Raw genomic sequence first — 17,118 nt, 5'->3', positions numbered from 1 at the left:
GTAGAAAAGAGGGCTGATTGCCTTTGAACAGCACCTTTCTTTAGCAGAGGTTCATGATGAGGACCCTGATCCCTTTTGATAGGGGTAGTAACATCCTTTTGCTCCTTCTCTTTCCCCTTTCAAACAGTAATATATTATGTATTCTCATCACTACTCACGAATGTTGCCTGAAAGCAAAGATGCAGAATGCCAACACTCAATAGAAGCTTGAGGTTTCCTTTCGCCTGCTAAGGAGAACTTCTAAATAGAGGCATTTTATAAACAGCTTGCATGTTCTTTTAGAGAGGAAATTGGAGAAACTGGCTGGCTGAATGAATATGAAACATGGAGCTGTATGAAAGCTTTTTCATCTGATAAATTGTGGGTGAACCTGAAGGAGCTGGGGAGACAGTGGTTCTTTTATTATCTGCAAACTGAGCCAGAGGCATGTCAAATGGCCTAGGGTATCTTCTTCAAATTGAAGTGGATATTCTTTAACTCTAGGTTAAACAACAGCAACAATATAAAATTAAAAACAGTCTCGATAGGTTGCAAGGAGGAGTCATTAATTTTCACTAAATTAAACTGGGCAAAGTTGTCTTTTGCAGGTTGTAAGAGATTTATTTCAGAAGTTTATGTCAACAAAGAGTGCAAAATGAGTTCAAGTCAGATTCCACACAGATTTGGAAGAAGGAGAACATACAAATCATAATGAATGAAGTAAGGAAAGATTTCCTGAGAAGTCACAGCAGTTAAATTCTTTGGGTTATTTTTTCGTTTGATCTGGAAAGGGAAATGCAAGATGACTTACACCTGCAAGGGAGTTAGGCTGTGCTGTTTGTTCTTGAGACTCAGGAAAGTCAAAATCTCATTTGAGCTTAGTTAAGCTTTGTGTATTTTTTAGGACTAAAACATGTAAAGTCGTGGAAATTCAGAGTTAGAGAGGTCTTTGGGGATCTTCTACTCAATTTATAGATGAGGACACATGTCTAGAAGGATATATGTCCCAAAGCTAAAAGTGAAGTTCATCTTAGGCTTACACCACTCTCCTTATAATTGCTCTCTCTCTCTTTTAAATCTGTCTCTCTCCCTTCTTCAACTTGGAAATTCCAAACCTAATTGAAACTATACAGAAAAGGATAATGGGCTGCACTTCATGTCATAGTTGGAAACACATCTCCAATTACCAAATGAAAAACAATTAGGAAAACAAAGTGCAATAGAAAAATTTACTTCTACTTAGACAAATTTTCGTGATTGCTTCTGTTTTATGTATCCAGCTATTCCTTTATTTTCCAGAGGTTTCCAAATGAAGAGAGTAAAAAGAGCTTTGGTATGATTTGATGATGGTAATTTAAGTTCTATTTTAATTTCTATTCCTCAAGTCTCTACCACTCCACTCCCAAAGTCAAATGCCACCTATTTGAATTCTACCTCTGTGTACTCAAAGAGAAGCTGGAGACAATGAAAGTTCAGGCATATAGATCTACTGATCTGGAATACTTGGACACTGGCATCTTAACTTGCAAGTCATTAAGGAAATATTTTAAAGTATTGTGAGTCAGATGATGTCACTGGCCTTCTAAAAACATGATGACCTCAGAAGTATCCCCTAAGACTTAGGCCCACCATCACTGACGTCAGCTGAGAAAAATAAAAATTCCTTTTCATTTTTTTTTTTTTTTAAAAAAAAAAAAAACACCTCATACTCTATTTTTTTTTTTCTTTTTAAGATGGAGTTTCACTCTGTTGCCAGGCTGGAGTGCAATGGCACAATCTCAGCTCACCACAACCTCAGTCTCCCAGTTTCAAGTGATTCTCCTGCCTAACCTCCTGAGCAGCTGGGACTACAGGCATGTACCACCATGCCCAGCTAATTTTTGTATTTTTAGTAGAGACGGGGTTTCACCATGTTAAGCCAGGATGGTCTCGATTTCTTGACCTCGTGATCTGCCTGCCTCGGCCTCCCAAAGTGCTGGGATTACAGGTGTGAGCCACTGTGCCTGGCCCCTTCTTTTAAGAAAAAGGAAAAATAGTAACTCTCTTTACAAGAAAACAAGCTGCTTGTACAAAAAGTGCTGTCTTGCATTAATTATAGTAGTGAACATTGGAAACTATCTTAATGTCCAATAATAAAATAGTGATTAAGTAAGTCATGGCAGACAATCTACATAAAATGCATGCAAAGATCAAAAGGGATCATTATGGAAACTGTAGCAATACGGAAGTGCTTATTTAATAATTATACATTAAGTATCTACAATATTACAGGACCCTTCTGGGTGATAGAAACAAAGGAGATCTCAAATAGCTTGCAATATACTAGAGGAATTAGACATGAATAAGCATCTCAAGAAGAAATTATAATGAAGACAAAGGTGTGGTGGTGTGTTCTGGGAGCTCTAAGCCATTCAGTATGACTAGGATGAAAGAGGCAGGGGGGAGACAGAGAGGCATGCAGGGGCCAAATTAAAGGGGCCTTGGAATTTATTCTGTATATAAAGAGAACACATGGACACAGGGAGGGGAGCACTACACACTGGGGTCAGTTGGGGGGAAATAGGGGAGGGTCAGTGGGGGGTGGAGAGTTGGGGAGAGGTAGCATGGGGAGAAATGCCAGATATAGGTGATGGGGAGGAAGGCAGCAAATCACACTGCCACGTGTATACCTATGCAACAATCTTGCATGTTCTTCACGTGTACCCCAAAACCTAAAATGCAATAAAAATAAATTAAAAAAAGAAAAAAAAAAGAGTTGTCTTTTTTTTTTTTTTGAGGCAGAGTCTCACTCTGTTGCCCATGCTGGAGTGCAGCAGCACAATCTAGGCTCACTGCAATCTCTGCCTCCCAGGTTCAAGTGATTCCCCTGCCTTAGCTTCCCAAGTAGCTGGGACTACAGGCAGGCACCACCATGCCCAGTTAATTTTTTATATTTAGTACAGATGGAGTTTCACCATGTTGGCCAGGATGGTGTTGATCTCCTGTCCTCATGATCCACCCGCCGTGGCCTCCCAAAGTGCTGGGATTACAGGTATGGGCTCCCACCAAGAGTTGCCATTTAAGTTCGAACTGGATACAATACATACTAATCTATGTATATAGTTATATTTTCTTTAATTCACTGAATACATTCACAGTTACATACTCATTAATTCGTTTGTTCATTTAATTTAAGGATCACTTTCTGAGTTTGTATTCACTTTGATGAAGACAGGTGATATAAAAATAAATAAAATATGATCTATATCTCTGATCCCTAACAATCTAGTGGTAGGATGCTGTCATCTAAGAAAATACGAATACAGTGTGATAAGCACGTCAAAGGAACCCTCTACAAGGTGCACAAAAACAAATGCTTTGACAGAGAGTGGACACAATGGTTAGACAGTCTTAACAGAGAATGACTATAAGTCTGGAAAAAAAAAACATAAAAATTTCAACAAAGAAAATTTAATAAAGGGAATTGGCTAACCAGGTCTGGATAACTAAAAAGGCACAATGGGCACATTGAGGTTTCACAGAGGCAGTAACTTTGCATCTCCCTAGGTCTGAGTAAGCAAAAGGAAGAGATTGGTATTATCTGAATTTAGAAGCTTGAAGACATACCTCATAGACATAAGACGCAGACCTCAGGGAAGGGGACATTAGCCAGTGGCGCTTGTGTTTCTGAGGAAGGTAATGAAACCTGGTTATAAGAGTGCCACGAAGCTGGATACTGGAAACAGCTGCTGCCGTCAGGATGCAGGGTCATTGAGGGGTAACGTGAACAGAACATCAAGCAAATAGAAAGGAACGAGTCCCTTCATCCTCTCATGCTTTGTGGTCTTTGTTTAGTGTCCCACACAGAGGAAAACCAAAAGGAATTCTGCTGGCAAAAGAGAAAGGTGGTTTGCAGAGTCTCAACCCCAGCATCACAAAACAACGTAGACAAAGGTGGGTTTGGAGGTGACAGGAAATAGCTTAAACTCAGCATAAGAGTTTAAAATCTTACAAAGTGAGGAGGCTGGCTTAAGAGAGGGCCTTTCAGGCAGAAGGAAACATGTGCAAGGACATGACGCCATCCAAGTGCCTGGTGCTCTTGGGAATTACACGTACTGAAGCAGTTGTGGCTAGAATACAAAATAAGTTGGGAAACTATCGAGAAGTGTATAGAAAGGGACCTTGTGTCCTGAGGGGCAGGGAATTCCATGTTAAGAGGAAGCAGGATAATATTTGTTTTTAAATCTCATTGTATTTTTCTTTTTTAGTAATTCAGGATTTTTTTTCAACCTTACAGCCAGTAAAAACCGATAGGATGTAAGGCTTTTTATCATGGAAAAGGAAAGTATTACATTTGATACAGCATAGAACAAAGAGGTCATTGCTTAGATTTTTGAATTTCAAAATAGTTTTTTAAGTCCCTAGGGATACAAAATAGCCTGAGAGTGAGGTCTTTTGGCTTGCAAAAGTCTGGCTTTTTGAGAGGAAAGATTGACTCAAACTCCAAAGCTTTAACAAGAGGAGAAATGAAAACCAAAGTCTATTCTAAGTATCCAGAGTAGGAATATACAGGATAGGATATAAGGTAAGTTTCTTTCTCACAGGACAAAGAAGAGCCTTCAGCAGCTGAGGGAACCAACCACAATGTAAAATTCTAGTGTGGTCACTGTGTTCATTTCTGCACTCCACCTCTGTGTCACACCTGGGTGGGTTGAAGGAGTGTGTATACGGATGTAAAAATGTCCTAAGACATTTAGCAAGAAGTTCCAGAATTAAAAGTTTATTCCTCAGTTCCCCAGCTGCAGCCTGTTCCAGCTACCTGCTCTTCAGAGAGGCCCTGTGTTAACATGGTGTCACAATGGTACCTTAGGATGGGTATAGGTAGTATCACCAGACAACGTAATGCATTTTAGAATCAGTTTGCTGATTTTAAAGGAATATCTTATTTGGACTTTTACTAGAATTGCACTGAATCCACTCAATCTCAACCAACTTAATTCTGGCTTCAATTGCTAGGATACCACTGAAATTGATCTTGTCAAAATCGCCAAAAATCCCCATATTGTCAAATCCAGTGGCTTTTTCTTCATTCTTGTTTTACTTGACCTGTTAACAGTATGCAACACAGATGAGAATGGCCTCCCTTTTTTGACTAACTTCATGCTCAGAGCTGGGGAAACATCACATAGTCTTGATTTTCTTCCTAACCCACTGAACTCTACTGTTTTTATAGCTGGTTGTTTTACTTCTGCCCGACATCTGAAAGTTGGGATACCATATAACCTGGTTTTCAACTTTCTTGTCTACTTCCCTTCGCCTCAGCTCTCTTCTGGTCCCATGGTTTTAAATGTTACTATGTGCTAATGAATCCCAAATACACACACACACACACACACACACACACACACACACACACCCCTGAATTTCATTTTGTTTTTTCCATTTTCAGCTCACTAGAAAGAAAAAAAAATGCTTAAATGTTTCAATGTCTCCATATATGGTGAACTATAGCATTTGTTTGTTTTCCTGTGTGAAGTGTAATGATTTTCAATGCCTTTCTGGGTACTTTTGGAGATGGCAACAAATCTAAGCCAAGAATCCAGGAAAGGCCAAACTCTTCCTTGGTTCGTTTGCCTTTAGACAATTTTAAGAACATTTTACCAATTTCTCAAGTTTATTGATTAGCAATCAGCTGATTTGGCATTCTTGGTCCACTGGGCTTATCCCATCCCCAAAAGGTAGGCACTGTCATTCCCAAAAGAGGCAGTGCTAGAGGTGTCATGGGCATGTGGGACCTCAGTGGCCCTCTGGCCTAATTTTTCTTTAGACAGATGAAGAGACTGAGCTAGAAGAAGTTGATAGAAGTAGTCCAAGCCCACACAGCTAGTTGATGGCAGAACAATATTGAATCTGAGATTCCAAGTTCTTACTTTTTTGCTTTTCTCTGTTATATCTTACTACATCTTTTACTGCTGTTGAAAATACAGACATTATCTTGTATGAATACATTAAACTGCTCTGTCCCAACTTTGTTATTTGCCCTTATCCACATTCACTGGGATAATCAGTAGAGTTATTTGAGCATTGAATATGATCTACTTCATCTTTAGGCAGGGAAATTCATTATTAGCTCAGAAATATAAACTGGTGGTTTATTGGACATTGCTTATGAGTCTGGGCTTCACCACTAATTGTGTGAATTAATTAATTGGTCAACTAACTGGGCATTCTCCAATATGAAATAAGTGGGTTGGATAAGTGGCCCATGATGTACTTCTCAGCTCTTGTATTCAGGTTTTTTATGAACTATCATTGCAACTCCCAATTATCTTGTCCATAGGTGCATTTGGAACACATAATAATCCTTTTAGGTCTCGATTAAATGAGATCTTGTTTTTTAGTAGCTTAGACAGTTTTGCTTCCTTATTTTTCATGTTGCTTTCAGTGCTTAATACACTAAACCTCTAATGTTTTTTTTTTTCCTCCAAATTACCACTAAGTATGTGGTGACCTGTCATTCTGTTCTGACTAGTCTGTTCATTTTGTTTTGGGTCACGGAGAGGTCTATTGCTAAAATCAGTAGAGAAGAAAATCTCTCATGGGTACTCTACAGCATCCCAGGGTCTAAGTCAAATGTTGTCACACTTAGGACAATCAATATGCCTCTGGTTAAACCAGGTGTTGGTGCCTGGTCCTAAGGCCCTATGAATCCTCATGGGGAAACTGATTTCAGAACTTAGCCCAAAATATATGCTTAGGACAGATCCTCTTTCTTGGAGCTTTTGAGTGGAGTCACAAAAGGTGAGCCACAGATAGAAGAGAGTATCAGAGACTCAGAGGCATGATGTGTAAAGGCTTAAAGCAGAAGCAATGAGGTAAGAGAAGACATAAAGTGGAGAAAATTTATAAAAGGAAGGAAAGTAAGTGAAGAAATGGGAATGGCTGAGTCACACTAATTGTGGACTCACTAGATAAACAAACCTGAGGTGATGCCCAGATGACCAGAGCTCTTGTTACACTGTAAGAGCTTCAGATACTATTACTACACCATGCTCTAGTTCTCTGTGAGACTGGGCCACCTACAAGGGGCTTCTTGCAGCTCCACAGTTTTCCATATGTTTTTCTAACAATTTCTTTCTTCTCAAGTAACCTAAGTATGCCTTTGTACCTTGCCAAATAAAAAAGCCTAAATAACATGGTATCTTTGTCAAGTCCATACTGTTGGAGTGCCTGCATATTGCATGGCAGTAAGCACACATACAGTGAGCCAACATGCAGTAAGCATTTAGTAAAGTTTGCTGAATGAAGCTGGGGGGGATCTGATTACTTTAGGAATGATTGAGTCCATGTTAGGCTGGTGAAAAGGTATTTCTATTTCCAGGTCAAGGTGTATCCAAAGTTATCTGAAAACTTGTGGGCTGGAGCAAAGTGAGGCCTTGTGAGAAAGTGAAGAAAGAAATAGTTTAAGTAGCAAGATTATCAAGAAGGGCCTCGACTCAAAATATTTTTGCCTCCAACTTGCCATAGCGCCTGAAATATAGACAGGATATTAACTCCTTCAGTGGAAGGCAATGGCTTTCCAAGTGCTTGCTTACAAAGTATTTATGTTCAGAGACAGGAGTAACACGTAAAGCTGTTATCATATTTCATACCTTAGTGTGCATTCATTCAGCAAATGCACTTCTAGACAGACTTTTTTTTATCCTAGAAACTGAGGAAATAGGAGTCTTGATGGTGTCAGGTCATGGAGAGTTGGAAGGTGGTACTTTTGGAGCATGGAGCACTGCCGAAAGAAATTAGGATGACCGTGTGGAACAACATAAATTCTGGGGTTACTCCTAGTGAAGGGAAGAGGGAAAGAAATGGTAGGGATGTCAGATTTTTCCAGGCCTCATTCTAGATGACCCCAATTACCACATGATAACCTTCAAGGATGATATGTGTTGTATGACAGAGATTCTAGGTTTTAGAATAAGAATATCTGAGCTTTATCCTCCACTGCTGTTTAATATATGTGAAACTTGGCGTTTCTGGCTTCAGTTTCTTCATCTATAAAATGGGAGATAACAAGATATCATTCTTCAGAGGGACGTGGTGGAAATCATCTGAGAGAAATGGTGGTCAAATGACTTCAGTAATTGCAAACTGCATGTGTTGCAGTTCAGTCTGGAAGGAACAGTGACGTAAGAGTAACCTTAGTTGAGAGTGGGCCCTCTCTGCTGCTAAGGGCCCTGACCTCTGCTCAGGCCCAGGGTGAAGTACATGGATTGACTTTTCTCCCACCTCACATGACTATTGTGATTACTCATCAAATCAAAGTAAATCTAGAGGTTTTTCCTGGGGAAAAGTTATGCCTTCTTTCTTGATAGACAAGAGCACTGGTATTAAAGAAACTTGAGCCATTTTTTTCCCTCATACTTTCCTCATCCTTTCTTTTATAAATCTCTTCCAACAGATAGGTATGACAGTTACAAAGCTTTGGTTACAAATTACAGGAAACCTGAATCAAGCTAGTTAAAGTAGTATTGGAAAGTTAATGGTTTATATATATAATCCAATTATAGATTTTCAGGCAAAGCTTGATCCAGCAGCAAAATGATGGCATCTAGGGCCTGATTTCTTCTAGTTGTTTCTCTGTTCTGTCCTCCATAGTATTTGCTTTATTTTAAAGCTGCTCATCATGATCCTAAGGTAACTGCCAACTGATCCACTGATCTTGTTAATCAGGCAAGAAAGCATAACTTCTTCCAAGAAAAAACCTCTAGGTTTACTTTGATTGGATGAGCTTAGGTTACACACTCCCTTTGAACAAATCTCTAGCTTGAGGAGATAATATATTGAATAGTTTAACCTAAGGTAAATTATCCATTCTGGGGCTAGAGGTGGATTCAGTTGTTTTAAAACCCCATGGATCCCAGAACAATTTCTGGGCTAATAAGAAAGTGAATGGGGAGAAATAGATACTGAGGAAGTGCCACTAACAAAGACCACTATTATAGGTTAGAAAATGATGCCATCCTTATATGAAAAGCTGCAGTGTCCAAATGTGTAGAGATTCTGTCATTTGAAAACTAGAGCACATGCTGTTTAAACCAAATTTGATGTGTCTACTGTAACAGAAATTGACTTTCATCAATAGGCACGATGAGCAATCATTGACCTTTGGATTTTGTGATTTTATAAAACATTGAATTCTACACTTCTGTGCTCTCAGAAGGGAAGCTTTTTTTGTTTATACATTTTGGTAATTTTTAACATGCTCTAAATTAAAATAGAGAATGTACTTTTTTTTCCTTCTAGTATAAAATTGAATAAGCAACAGTACAATGCAGGAAGTCAGTCTAGCCACAGCAAATCTGTACTTGTTTTTGTGAGAGGATGGGAAGAATGAATATTTGCCCTGTGGCATCAATTTCCTGTTTAATGTTCTCCAAGAGGCATTTGGAAAATGCCCAGCAACACAGATGTACGTAAATGCCACACATAACTTGTTTTCGTGAGTGGAAAGAAGAGTCTATAAAATTATGACAAGGCTGGTTTACCCTCACCTCCTGAAAGTTGATGAATCACTCTACCTTTAACTTAATGATTTGGAGGATGGATTATTCCAGAGTTTGGCATTGGAAGAATAAGCAGTATAGGAGCAGCATGGCTTTTGGCTTCTTAGCCCAAGTTCTTATTCATTTAAGGCTACTTTTATCCCAAAGTTTTCCATATTTCTGCTGGAAATTGCCTATAAGAAATGTATACATGGGGCCAGGCACAGTGGCTCATGCCTGTAATCCCAGCACTTTGGGAGGCCGAGGCGGGTGGATCACAAGGTCAAGAGATCAAGACCATCCTGGTCAACATGGTGAAACCCCATCTCTACTAAAAATACAAAAAACTAGCTGGGCATGGTGGCACATGCCTGTAATCCCAGCTACTCAGGAGGCTGAGGCAGGAGAATTGCCTGAACCCAGGAGGCGGAGGTTGCGGTGAGCCGAGATTGCACCATTGCACTCCAGCCTGGGTAACAAGAGCGAAACTCCGTCTCCAAAAAAGAAAGAAATGTATACAAAACAGGACAGGCTTTAAAAAAAAAACCAAAAAAAAAAAAAAAAAAGCCCTCCAAAACCAGAAACCTATCTTTAAGATTTGCAGACACAAATTTGTTTCCAAACCACAGAAAAACATATGTGCACCCTACATAATATCTATTATGGCGTGGGCAGAGACGTTCTTACACCAGACCACTCACACACCATTTTTGGACATCTTATTTAAAAGGTCATGATGTGGTTGAAGAACCAAAACCTATTTTTGTTCAACAACTAATCTCTAGGGTTACTATAGAATTTAAAACCTTGACACACAAAAGAAAATTCAGATATAAAGAATCTGTCCTCTAACATACCCTTTTGAGCTACCTCCTGACATAAAGCAATATGAGAAATAATCATTATAATCTATTAAGCACCTAGTCTGAACAAGCAAGATCTTTCTATATGTTAATGCTAATCCTTACATTATCTCCATGTTCCATATCCCTCATCTTATAGATGAGGAAATTGGGACCTTAAGAACATAAATAACAGTCTAAGGTCACTCTGGTAGCTAGTGGGGCCGCATTCAAACCTAGATCCATCTGGCCATAAAGCCAAGGCTCTTTTCTCAAATTTAGGAATTGTCAATCTAGAATTCCTAAATGGGTCTCAGAAGATTCTCAGGAGCCTAAAATTAAGTGCAAATCTGTAAGTATATGTGTACATGCATTTTTGTGGGGAGAGGATCTAAAACTTGTTTCAGATTTATTCAGCTGTATTTACAGAGCCTATCACAGTCTTGAAGACAGTAGGTACATAATAAATATTTGTTCAAAAATAATATGGGTCTGTGACACTAAAAAGGTTAAGAACCATTGCTTTTATTATGTGTCCCAGTATTGCTATAGCTTATCCCATTATCTATGCTATGGTTTAACAGATTTGAATTTCCAGTACTACTGGCTTTGTTTTGGACACAAATATTCATTCTTTTTTTTTTAAAAAAGAAGGTTTAAAATTCAGAATCTAGTTGATATGCCATTTAAAACTATTTGATATCTATATTAAAAGATTAAAAACTTTTAGACACTGTTGTCCAAGGATGATTTTTCTTAAACAGATCACAACAGTGCAAAGGACTGCAAACTATTTAGACTAGCAGTACAGAACAGAAATATAATGTGAACTCCAAACGCAAATGACATTTGCAATTTTAAACTTTCTAGTAGCCACACCTTAAAAAGTAAAAAGAAACAGGTAAAACTAAATTTAATAATATAGTTTATTTAACTCACTATATCCAAAATATTATCATTTCAACCTGCAAACAATAGCAAAGATTACTGAGTTATTTTACATTCTTCTTTTCATGCTAAGTCTTGGAAATATAGTGTGCATTTTACAATCAATTCACAAGGCTCCCTTCTTCACACTTGGTGGCCACATTGGCTCACAGCTGCCATACTGAACAGTGCACCTAGAGACTCAGGTGACTGAAAGACGTGGACAAGGTTGATGGAGGCCACAACAAAGTAGGAAGAAAGTGCAGCAGGTTTTGTCATGTGAGGAGGCACTTCAGTGATCTAAGGTACAATGATGTTAGGTCAGGCTGCCAGCTCATATTGCCAAAATTGCAGCTTTGTAGGTGATTATTAAGATGGCCCAAGAAAACAGAGTAACATTCAGCATTTCAGTAGAAGTCTTTTCTTATTCCTACAGTCACCTTTTCTTGGAAACAGACATGCACATGGGTGCACATGTAGGGGAAGATGTGATGCAGTGACTAAAGTTATGCATAGCAATTATAATAATTTTGTTCTTTTAACCACACCTAGAGCAAAGGATCTAAGGGTTTTTTTTTTTGTTTTGTTTTGTTTTGTTTTTTTAATATACAGTCTTGTTCTGCTGCCCAGGCTGGAGTGCAGTGGTGCCATCTCGACTCACTACAACCTCCACCTCCCTGGTTCCAATGATTTTCCTGGCTCAGCCTCCCGAGTAGCTGAGATTATAGGTGCCTGCCACCATTCCTGGCTAATTTTTGTATTTTTTAGTAGAGACGGGGTTTCACCATGCTGGTTAGGCTGGTCTCAAACTCCTCCTCAGGTGATCTACCTGCCGCGGCCTCCCAAAAGGATCTGTGAGTTTTATTGTGTGAAGTTCAGGCAGTCTTTGGCTCCTTAGGAGAGAAAAGAGGAGTTGAGATCCAGAGTTGCATTCTTCCATTTTACTGATAAAGGAAGAAGACAACAGAGAGCCTGAGAGTATAGACTGCAAGACCAGACCATACCTTAAAAGAGCCCAGGAAATTCTGTTCTGCACCCTAACCAAGTTTAACTCACAGATCCTGTAAGTGCTTTCTGAGACCCTACAAAGGCTTATCTTACTCTGTGCTATGGTTTGCCTCTTCTAAGGCTGAACATACTGCACACTTAAAATACCTTCCGCTACTAGGCAGGGCAGTTGTGTTATCTTGAAACTCACAAATGTAAAGTAGCTTTTGAAACTATATGTCTTCTTCTAAATTTTTCAGTTACTTAACATGACAAGCATAATATTGTCTTCCTCCATAACCTACTTATAGTCTGTTTGGGAATTTATACTTTGATTGGCAGGGGTACCATACCTGGAATTTCCCCAAACTGAGAAATTATCTGAATCCATTTGACATGGTTCCATTTTACTCCTGGCCTTAATTTAAAGGATTTATTTTAGACCGAATGGTAGATGTTTTAAATTTTAAAGAAAAAATATATGAAGACCTATATACAACTTGAGGAAAACAGAGATACTGTTTACTTGGGAATCCTCAATTTTAACAACCTCATAGCACCCTGATAAATTATGAAGCATTTATAAGATAAATCCAAATTGTCAGAGACTAGAATGAAATCATACTCTAGACTGTTGTGAGGTTCCACTTGATTGGAAAAAATTTCTTTAACACCACTGCTACTCACCACTACCGTTACCAACACCATCACTAGCATTACTACTATCATAATTGTTACTATTACAGTCAGTCTGCCATATCCACAAGTGCCATATCCATGGTTTCAACCAACGACTGATGGAAAATATTTGAAAAATAAAAATAACAATACAATAATACAAGTAAAAAAACACAGCGTAACAGCTATTTACATAACATTTACATTGTATTAGGTATTATAAATAAACTAGACATGATTTAAAGTATATGGGAGTATGTGGGTAGATTATATGCAAACACTATATTATTTTATATAAGGGACTTGAGCATCGCAGATTTTGGTGTTGGGGAGGTGGTTCCTAGAAACAGTTCCCTGTGGATACTGAGGGAAAATTGTACTACCATCATCACCACCACTACTAACATGCCTCTCTTTCCATTTATCTGCTCCATGTGGTTGGGAAAGGAACCTAGGAAAATAACATTTTATGGGGAGTTTCTTTTGCACTTAGGGCTACATCTTCCCAGCAGGTTACAGAGTCATGGCGTGATAGGAATTGCAAAGTGCAACATCTGCAAAGCAATCCACAACCCAAAAACAATTTTTTCCTCTTCTATAATGATGCAAAGTGACTTGCTGAGCTACCATTGAATAGTAGAATAGAAAAGTTGAAGAAAGCAATTAACTAGCAGGGTGAAAATAAAGGTCAGAGATAAATGCTGCTGAAACCCCATGGGGAGTAATGAGATAAGAATTCTTAGGACTTAATTCATAACGGAGACAGTCAGAATGTGGAGGAGTGGATGGGTAGGCAATGACTCATGTTCCCTGCCCAGGGTACAACCTCAAAATAGTGAGGCTGACCCAACAGGCACATATAAAAACCAGTCTCAGAATTGTACTCACTAGTCATGGATGATCTTTGTGCTGGTTAATTTCTAAGATTGCTTTTGTAGCAGAGTGGTGCCCTTCTCACAGCTAGTTTACAATCAGAAGCAACCAAGGAGGCTGGTTCCTCAACATTATGATATTGAGCAAGCTTCCTAAATCTCCAAACCTTTGTCTTCATCTGCAAATGAGAATAATGCAGTATAAATTAGAAAATGCATGCTTCATTACATAGAATCTTCAAAACATATTGGGAATGATGGTGATAATGTGGACCTTGTTTACTAGCAGAATGCTTGCCTTATCTCTATTTATCCCCTCTACATTCCTAGGAAATAGGTATTATGATCTCCATTTTATAAATGAGCAAGGTTACTCAAGCTCAGCAAAGTTAAGGTCACATAGCTTGCAGAAAGATTTCTTCTTCTACATAACTTGATCTCTTTAACATGTAAACTGTGTAATTTGCAGTAGTTTGAAAATCAATGGAAGATGAAAATGATTCAAACTCCCAAAATAAATACATATAGAAAAAGTCACTGATTTGGACCAACTACATGAAAGAAAATGCAGTTTTCCTTAGAATTGACTTGGCTATGTGTGCTCTCCTTTGGTTCCATATGAAGTTTAAGGTGGTTTTTTCCAGTTCTGTGAAGAAGGTCATTGGTAGCTTGATGGAGATAGCATTGAATCTGTAAATTACTTTGGGCAGTATGGTCATTTTCACGATATTGATTCTTCCGAACCATGAACATGGAATGTTTCTCCATCTGTTTGTGTCCTCTCTTATTTCGTTGAGCAGTGGTTTGTGGTTCTCCTTGAAGAGGTCTTTACGCTCTTTGTTAGTTGTATTCCTAGGTATTTTATTCTCTTTGTAGCAATTGCGAATGGCAGTTCGTTCTTGATTTGGCTCTCTTTAGGTCTGTTATTGGTGTATAGGAACGCTTGTGATTTTTGCACATTGATTTTGTATCCTGAGACTTTGCTGAAGTTGCTTATCAGTTTCAGGAGATTTTGGGCTGAGATGATGGGGTCTTCTAGATATACAATCATGTTGTCTGCAAATAGAGACAATTTGACTTCCTAGTTTCGTATTTGAATAAAAACAAGCAAAGAGGAAAGGATTCCCTGTTAAATAAATGCTGTTGGGAAAACTGGCTAGCCACGTGCAGAAAACAGAAACCGGACCCCTTCCTGACACCTTACACTAAAATTAACTCCAGATGGATTAAAGACTTAAACATAAGACCTAACACCATAAAAACCCTAGAAAAAAATCTAGGCAAAACCATTCAGGACATAGGCATAGGCAAGGACTTCATGATCAAAACACCAAAGGCATTGACAACAAAAGCCAAAATAGACAAATGGGACCTAATCGAACTCCACAGCTTCTGCAGAGCAAAAGAAACAGTCATTAGAGTGAATCGGCAACCAACAGAATGGGAAAAAATTTTTGCAGTCTACTCATCTAACAAAGGGCTGACATCCAGAATTTACAAAGAACTAAAACAGATTTACAAGAAAAAAACTAACAAGCCCATTCAAATGTGGGGGAAGGATATGAACAGACACTTTACAAAAGAAGACATACATGAGGTCAATAAACATATGAAAAAATGTTCATCATCATGGGTCATTAGAGAAATGCAAATCAAAACAACATTGAGATACCATCTCACGCCAGTTAGAATGGTGATCATTAAAAAATCTGGAGACAACAGATGCTGGAGAGGATGTGGAGAAATAGGAACACTTTTGCACTGTTGGTGGGAGTGTAAATTAGTTCAACCATTGTGGAAGACAGTGTGGCGATTCCTCAAGGACCTAGGAATAGAAATTCCATTTGACCCAGCAATCCCATTACTGGGTATATATCCAAAGGATTACAAATCGTTCTACTATAAGGACACATGCACACGAATGTTCATTGCAGCACTGTTTACAATAGCAAAGACCTGGAACCAACCCAAATGCCCATCGACGATAGACTGGATAGGGAAAATGTGGCACATATACACCATGGAATATTATGCAGCCATCAAAAATGATGAGTTTGTGTCCTTTGTAGGGACAAGGATGAACCTGGAAACCACCATTCTCAGCAAAGTGAAACAAGAACAGAAAATCAAACACTGCATGTTCTCACTCATAGGCTGGTGTTGAACAGTGAGAACACATGGACACAGGGAGGGGAGCATCACACACTGGAGTCTGTTGGGGGGAAATAGGAGAGGGATGGTGGGGGGTGGGGAGTTGGGGAGAGACAGCATGGGGAGAAATGCCCGATGTAGGTGATGGGGAGGAAGGCAGCAAATCACACTGCTATATGTGTACCTATGCAACAATCTTGCATGTTCTTCACACGTACTTCAAAACCTAAAATGCAATTAAAAAAAAAGAAAGAAAATGCAGTTTTATTAGTTTCAAGGACATACAGTACCAGAAAATGACTAACCAGTTCTGGCAGTTCAGGCCCAGATTTTGTAAACAGATAAAAATGATTAGCATATCTAAAAAGACTGATCTTGCTTTCGTGATGGTTAATACTGAGTGTCAACTTGATTGGATTGAAGGATGCAAAGTATTGATCCTGGGTATGTCTGTGAGGGTGTTGCCAAAGGAGATTAACATTTGAGTCAGTGGGGTGGGGAAGGCAGAACCACCCTTAATCTGGTGAGCACCATCTAATCAGCAGCCACTGATTATAAAGCAGGCAGAAATACTGAAAAGGTGAGACTGTCTAGACTTCCAGCCTACATCTTTCTTCTGTGTTGGATGCTTTCTGCTCTCAAACATCAGACTCCCATGTTCTTCAGTTTTGGGACTGGGACTGGCCCTCCTTCCTCCTCAAACGTGCAGACAAACCTACTAGAGAACTTGTGATTGTGTAAGTTAATACTTGATAGACTTCCCTTTATATCTATCTATCTATCCTATTAGTTCTGTCCCTCTAGGGAACCCTAATACATCTCCATTTTGAATAGAGTGATTTATAAATAAAACTGAAATTGTTTTCTCTGATAAGTAAATGTTTATTTTCAACAATTACTTAAAATGTTTATTTACTTATTAAGCAATTATTTTCACAGATAGCATAAAAGTACACTTCAGTTCAATCCCTGCAGAAAGAATAAAAAAATTAGAGATTAAAAAGTCCAAATTAAGTTTCATCATAAATGTTAAAATTTCTAAGTGGCTTGTCTTTTTAATTCTTTAAAACATAGTGTTCTAAATAAGAGTAAATTTCAAAATGTTTTTCAAATCTTAGTTATCCAAACTTCATAAGAGATTTATTCTGGTATCAGCTATGTCCT

General features: G+C 38.6%; 1 long non-coding RNA gene across 1 annotated transcript in view; it reads right to left on the bottom strand.

Annotated features, from left to right (window-relative positions):
- Nucleotides 1-16,172, bottom strand: part of LOC116536460 — a 75,029-nt gene extending 58,857 nt beyond the window's left edge. Inside the window, exons 1-2 of the long non-coding RNA XR_004262649.1 lie at nucleotides 16,139-16,172; nucleotides 13,820-13,982 (exon numbers count right to left, since the gene is read on the bottom strand). This is a non-coding gene — a long non-coding RNA (uncharacterized LOC116536460). The remainder of the gene's footprint in view (nucleotides 1-13,819; nucleotides 13,983-16,138) is intronic.
- Between the last annotated feature and the right edge of the window lie 946 nt (nucleotides 16,173-17,118).

This window comes from Sapajus apella, unplaced genomic scaffold (assembly GCF_009761245.1).
Source record: "Sapajus apella isolate SASKATOON/1434 unplaced genomic scaffold, GSC_monkey_1.0 scaffold4, whole genome shotgun sequence".
NCBI classification, from domain to species: Eukaryota; Metazoa; Chordata; class Mammalia; order Primates; family Cebidae; genus Sapajus; species Sapajus apella.
The sequence above is the reverse complement of the archived record's forward strand: the minus strand, read 5'-3'. Positions and strand labels throughout refer to the sequence as shown.